At 44.8% G+C, this 6567-nt stretch overlaps 1 pseudogene; it reads left to right on the forward strand.

Moving 5' to 3' along the window:
* The first annotated feature begins 4625 nt into the window (after window positions 1-4625).
* LOC118886006 lies at window positions 4626-4740 on the forward strand (annotated as a pseudogene).
* The last annotated feature ends 1827 nt before the right edge of the window (window positions 4741-6567 follow it).

A 6567-nucleotide genomic window follows, 5' to 3' on the forward strand; every position in this document is an offset into this window, starting at 1 on the left:
TTGGCACGTTTCTGCATGACCAAGGCTGACCCATGATTATTTCAAATTCAGATAGTTTACAAGAAAAATAGTGCAAGCCCTCTTCACTCTTCTGTTCTTCCTCTTTCTCCCTTCCCTTCCTCTGCCCTGCGGTCCTCACGTCTCCTCTCTTCTCTCACCCATACGTAATCCTCCTCTACCTGAAGTACTGGTTCAGTGAGTGACCTTGAGGTTGGAATAATTGGGAACTGGCTCCTTAATTCTGGATAAAGTAGTTCAAAGCATGATATTAGTCCCAGCATTTTGTCAGTCACAAGTAGCTTTTCCAGCTGTATATTTCACCCTGAAATGGAAAAATGCAAAGGGAGTGGATGCCTGGGTTTCCTTCTTAAGAGCACTTTTAGCCATCATGAAAGATCCTGTGCACTTCATATATATTTATCTCCATATCACTGTAAAAATGTTAGCTAGTTAGTCCTTATAACATTTCCTGTGATGCAAGCAATAATTAAGATCCCTGTCTTATGGATGGAAAAACTGAGATTGTTCCTATTTCCCATGTCCAGAAAAAGGCAATCTGTGTGTGAGCTCAAAGAAAATTTGGAAACTCCGAGGGCCCTCCCCTCTCCCTAGACTTAGCTGTGTCTGTTTTATTGCCTATAATTGCTTCCTTGCGTCATGGTGGGGATGGGGGTAGGGTAAACCAATGGGAACAATTACCAAAAGAAAAATAGCAAGTTTCCCTCCAAACCAGCCATTTCCAAAATGAATTCACCAGCTGCGTCGTAATATGAAGTCACACAACCGCACAACATTTCGGCAGCTTCCTGCTTTGAAAGATATCAATACATTAAGGTGAGTCTTGTTCCCTTGACCTTAGACAAGGAGTGATCATGGCACTCACCACATCTTCGGAAGACACAAGAAGCCTTCTCCCTAGGAAGGCTTACCATCAAACCTGAACACTTGGCTTATTTCAGAGGGGTGTGAGGCGGTGATGAGCCAGGCTAACACCACTTCCATGCTCTGATTTGCTTACACATAACCAGAGAGACAAGACGTAGTCCCCAGTGCACAGAGATGATAGCGGCTGGTTAATGAGCTCAGGGGGGAGCCTAGGACCACCCCTGGCCCACTTGCTCTCTGCCAAAGGGAGGTGAAAGGAGCTACTTGAGGGCTGCTCTCAGAATCCAGGTCCAAACTAAGGTCAGGGTCAAGGGCTATGGCTACATAAAGCCAAATCCTCTCCACTAAGTGCTTTCAAAACTAACCAGTCCGCCCGAAAATCAATCTACTGCTTTATAAGCAGCCAGCATATTTAGAACTGTGGAAATTAAAGATGGAAAAGACCTATTAAGCCTTCTAGATCATTCCCTAGGGCCCAGTGCAGGCTCATTCCCTGTAGTACATTTGTTAGCACTGTGTCAGGCCTAATTTCAAGTGTCTCAAGCAATGAACATAAAGGAGACAGAGACAGTGGTGTCTGCCCATGCCCGTGAACAATGCTCATGTGATTAGAGTTCTCCGTGCTGCTCTCTGGCCTTTGGCATGCCTGGAGAGGGTTTGGATTCCCCAGGGCTTGGCCCAGAAGACACCAGCAGCTTCTAGAAAGTGGAGAAATTTAGAGAACTCCTCACTTCTTTCTGTGTAAGCAGAGTAACACCCTGCCTTTCAGAAGTATCAAGGCACCAGCCTCTCTAAATAAATCGCCATAAGGCAAGAAGAGAATCCAGGTGTACCAGGACTCATTTTAAAATGAAATAAACCCTACCCCCAAGGAATCCAAGCTTCTCTCTTACAAATTTTATTCTGGGTCGGTCATGGGTTCACTGAACCGCATTTCCAACCAGTGGTGAAATGGAGGAAACATTTTCAGAGATGCCAGGGCTTTATTCTAGAACATTCAGGACCCAGTGATATGAAAATAAAAACAGATGGCTCACAATAGCACAGTCAAGGCTTTTCTGAGAAATCATTTCTCTTTTTATCTCTGTTCCCAGCTAGAGAGGAAGCAGGTCACATTCACAATTTCAGGTGGAAGACTCTTTAAATGAGGGTAAACAGAAGCCAAAGCTAATAGAATCCAGAGAACAAAGGGATCAGAATCGAATGCAAGCCGTGTTCTTTCTACTTCTCCGTTTTGAAACGATGGAGAAAGTCCCTTTAGATATTCACATCAAAAATTCCAAATGCGTGCATTGTAAAGCCCAACTCTGTTACAGGACACGAGCAAAGGGAGTCATTCACGGGTCCAGTGCAAAAACGGTGTGACAAGGACTTCCCTGGTGACGCAGTGGTTAAGAATCCGCCTGCCAATGCAGGGGACACGGGTTTGAGCCCTGGTCTGGGAAGATCCCACATGCCGCGGAGCAACTAAGCCCGTGCGCCACAACTACTGAGCACTCGTGCCACAACTACTGAGCCCGTGCGCCACAACTACTGAAGCCCACACGCCTAGAGCCTGTGCTCCGCAACAAGAGAAGCCACCGCAACGAGAAGCCCACGTACCACAATGAAGAGCCCCCGCTCGCCACAACTAGAGAAAGCCCACGTGCAGCAACAAAGACCCAACGCAGCCAAAAATAAATAAATGAAATAAATAAAAATTTTTTAAAAAAACCAATAGTGTGACAGCTCATCGACCCCAAAGATCTTGAAAACGGGACCACATTACATTTCCTGGAATAGGAGTTTCCTCCAAAGAGACTCTCTAACCCCATACCTGTTCTCAAGGATGAGGCCCATTTTCTTTCCCAGATACTTGAAGCAAAACTGAACTTTTCAAAGCCTAAAGTTTGACGCTCGGCCCAGCAGCAAATTCACTTGCCAACCCCCCACTTCCTCCCCATAGCCCTGTTCTCTTCCACTTTAAAGCATTATCTCATCTCAGCATTGCCGCTTTTTTTAAGTTCAATGTCAATAGCTAGTTAGGAGAGGGCAGGAGGGTCAGGGTTTAGGACTCCAAACCGTCCTTGACGTTTCTCTGTAGACGGATCTGCTGTTTGCATCAGCCCCGTAAAAAAATAAAAAAATAAAAATCCCTCTTTACTATCTGAGAAAAGATCAGAACAGGAAAATGTCAGTTTGAGAGCTGACAGAATTCTGATAAGAATGAACTGGAAATGAGAGAAAGAAAGGAAGAAATGCTGTCACTCAGAGTTTTTAATTTAATGTTTTTAGACAAATATGTTTCCCACTGAGTGTGTATGTTTTTTTCACACACGACTCTTCCATCCCTCCACCTCTTTTCCAAACGCTCTTCTTGAGAGAAAGGCTGTCTATTTTGACTTGATTTGATTTGATTTTTACGGTCTTTCCACAACCTTTCAAAGATCTGGAAGGGTCAACCCTCCTGGCCTGAGAGCTGTGAGCACATTCACTCCACAGCATTTCTTCTAAGCCCTGGAATCGTTTCCACTTTCAGAAGTATCTATACATATTTTTAGAGTTAGGGAGATAATTTAAATTCTCAGGCTTAATTGAACCGACAGAATGGAGAATGGAGCGCTCCAGATGGAAGCACTTTCAGAGTGTGACGACCTCTGAGTTCAAATTTAATACCTACATAATAAAGGCTTGAAGATAATATAATGGGCATTGTTTCTGTTGCCTTACATTTTTTTTTTCACTTGTGTAGCAACTTTCCTATTAGAGGAAATGGCTGGTGTTTTTAAATACAGGCTACACGAAACATCAAGAAATGACCCCCATTAAAAGATATATTTTTCATGAAGAAAAGGCCAAGTCTTTGATGAATAGAATACTCAGTAAGAGTTAAGTGTTCTTCTGAATGGAAAGAAAAAAACAACAACTTTTTCTGGAAACTAGGCAGTTGCCCAGTTCACCAACAAAGCATTTATTGAGCACCTACTCTATGCCTGGCACTCTACCAGGCATTTTATATCATCTCACTTAGATAATTATTATCCACATTTTTCAGCTGAGAAGAATGAGGTGAAGAGGGGTGGGTTTGCCCAAGATGGCAGAGAAATGGCGTGACAGACCCAAGGTGCACACCTGGTGGGTTTGCAAAGCATGCTCTGTGTACACGCCGTGTCCAGCATTTAGTGACTTTTGTCCTGCATCTTTATGCAGGGTGCCTTAAATGTCCTGTATTCAGCTACTTTTAATAAGTTACAAAAGCTTGCTACAGCTACTTTTCAAATTTAACTAAGTGTTCTGTATTTTTATTTGCTAAATCTGGCACCCCTGACATCTACATCTCAAAATCCCAAATCTAGAGGTTTGCCCCTTCTTCTACACAAATGAAACAGGTCTTTCTGGACACTTGATGCAATGAGCAATGTACACACTAGGCCTGATCTATAGTAGTTAGGAGTGTGCGCTCTGCAGTTGCTGAGACTTGGGTCTCATCCTTGCTCCACCACTTGCAAGCTGTGTGACCTTAGACCTCCCTGAGCTTTAGGCTGCCTAGCTGTAAAATGAGGACAAGAGTAGTACCTACTTCATAGGGTTGTATGGAGATTTAAGAAGAGAATGCATGTAATAAAATAACCTGGTTTCTGGCACACAGTAAGTGTTCAAGAAATATTAGCTATTACCTGTATCTTCAAAATTATTCTACTATGGCTCTTCTAAAGCGCAGCTCTGCTCAAGCATCCCTTTGCCTTAAAACATCAATTCTCGTGCTCGCTTCGGCAGCATGTATACTAAAATTGGAACGACACAGAGAAGATTAACATGGCCCCTGCTACTTGAAGCAAGGATGACACGCAAATTCGTGAAGCGTTCCATATTTTTGCAGCCGCATAGCACAGGGAGATCAGCTCGGTGCTTTGTGACCACCTAGAGGGGTGGTATAGGGAGGGTGGGAGGGAGACACAAGAGGGAGGAGATATGGGGATATATGTATATGTATAGCTGATTCACTTTGTTATAAAGCAGAAACTAACACACCATTGTAAAGCAAAAGATGTTAAAAAAAAAAAAAGAAAATCAATTCTCTACAAGAAACAATGCAGATCCCTTATCTTTGTATGTAATGTCTGACCCCACCAAACTGTTCCCTGCTACCACACATATGAGACAGTCAGTCAGTGACTGTCAGCATAACCTGCTGAATGCAGCTCTGAACGTGACTAAGGAAACAATTATGTTTTCAGATTTAAGTGTGAATTCTTTCTCTGCCAAATAGGATTAACTGATATCGGGTCCTTGGGCTTCTTTGTCCTTATAGGTGGATTTCACTTTTTAATTAAAGATGCCATATAACTTAGGGTGTTCTGGGATCCTCTGCACAAGAACACCACGCTGGAGGAGGCAGAATGCTAGAGAAAGTGTCAGTGGGAAGATTTTTGTGGGGAAAAGGGTTCAGGTTTTGTCTGTCCACCACCCTCCAGGCTCACACCCCTCCCTCTGACCAAGCTTACCTCCTGGCTTCAAAGCAGCCAGGCCGTAAACACTAAGGAGGGATTTTACTGGCCCATCCTCAACTTGCTATTTTATTGTCTGGCATTTCCGCTACCTTCTCTGGGAGTTGACAGAAATATCTTCTATATAACGGTGTTTGGTTTTGCTGGCTTGGATTCACGTTGTCCGTGGGGGCTTCCTCTGTAGCTGCGTTGTCTTCTCTAGCCCATGCCATGCCGTCTCCTGGTCACCCTGTGTTCTTGGGAGGCGTCACCCACTGTCTGGATGCTTCTATTCCTGACCTGGGAGACGTTGAGAAAGCACCAGGCCCTGATGGCACCCCCAGGCACGGGGCAAACCCTAGAACCCCAGGACGGGGACCAGGCGGGAGGTTAAGTCAGAAGGGAGGGTGGGAAACAACCCCAAAGAGCCAACATTCCCCCTGTGAGAGAAAAGAAGTGGTAGGCCAAAGGCTCGCCTTAGTAAAAGCCAAGGATACAAAGCAGGCCTCTTTATAGACACATGACCTGCATCCCTGAGGCCCTACTCTTTACGGATTCATGCGCTGGCATAAGTTCTAAATTGCTGCCAGTTTCACAACTGTTTTTAATTTAAAGGCCTCCAGGCCATGATATTCCAGGGCAAAGAGAGATTTTTCTTCAAGCCGAGCAGAAGAACGAGATCAGAGCGCCCCCATGGCTCGCGACAGCCGACTTCACCTCCTCAGCTTGGGAAATCATAATTAATTTCTCCCCATCTCCAAAACGTACTTCCATTTGGAGATAAGCGAACACACTGGAAACCATTCAGAGGAGGCTCCAAGGGGCAGAGCAGTGCAGCGCAGCCGCTGTAAACATAACTTCCTTTTCAAAAAAAATAAAAGGACGTCTCAGAGTTTTCCAGAAGTTAAGACGGTGTGTGATGTCTGAGCTGTAACACCAGCCATCTCTGGAGGCCGGTAGAAAGAGAAGGGCTCAGTGACACCCCGGGAATAGGGTTCACGCGGACAGGGAATGCCTGACAGATCCCTTCAGGGAGGAAGAAAACGAAGGGGCACTCACCTCACTTTACAGTAACCCAGTTGGGAAAGAACAAGAGAGTGAGCCAGGGTAATTATGCAGGCATTTTATTAGCCACCACTGCCTTTTAAAAGGCAAAGTATGAACTCCTAAATGCTGCAGTTGGGATCTTCTTCACCTCCTCTTCCTCCCAGCTCCA

The sequence above is a fragment of the Balaenoptera musculus genome, chromosome 19, assembly GCF_009873245.2.
Source record: "Balaenoptera musculus isolate JJ_BM4_2016_0621 chromosome 19, mBalMus1.pri.v3, whole genome shotgun sequence".
NCBI lineage: Eukaryota > Metazoa > Chordata > Mammalia > Artiodactyla > Balaenopteridae > Balaenoptera > Balaenoptera musculus.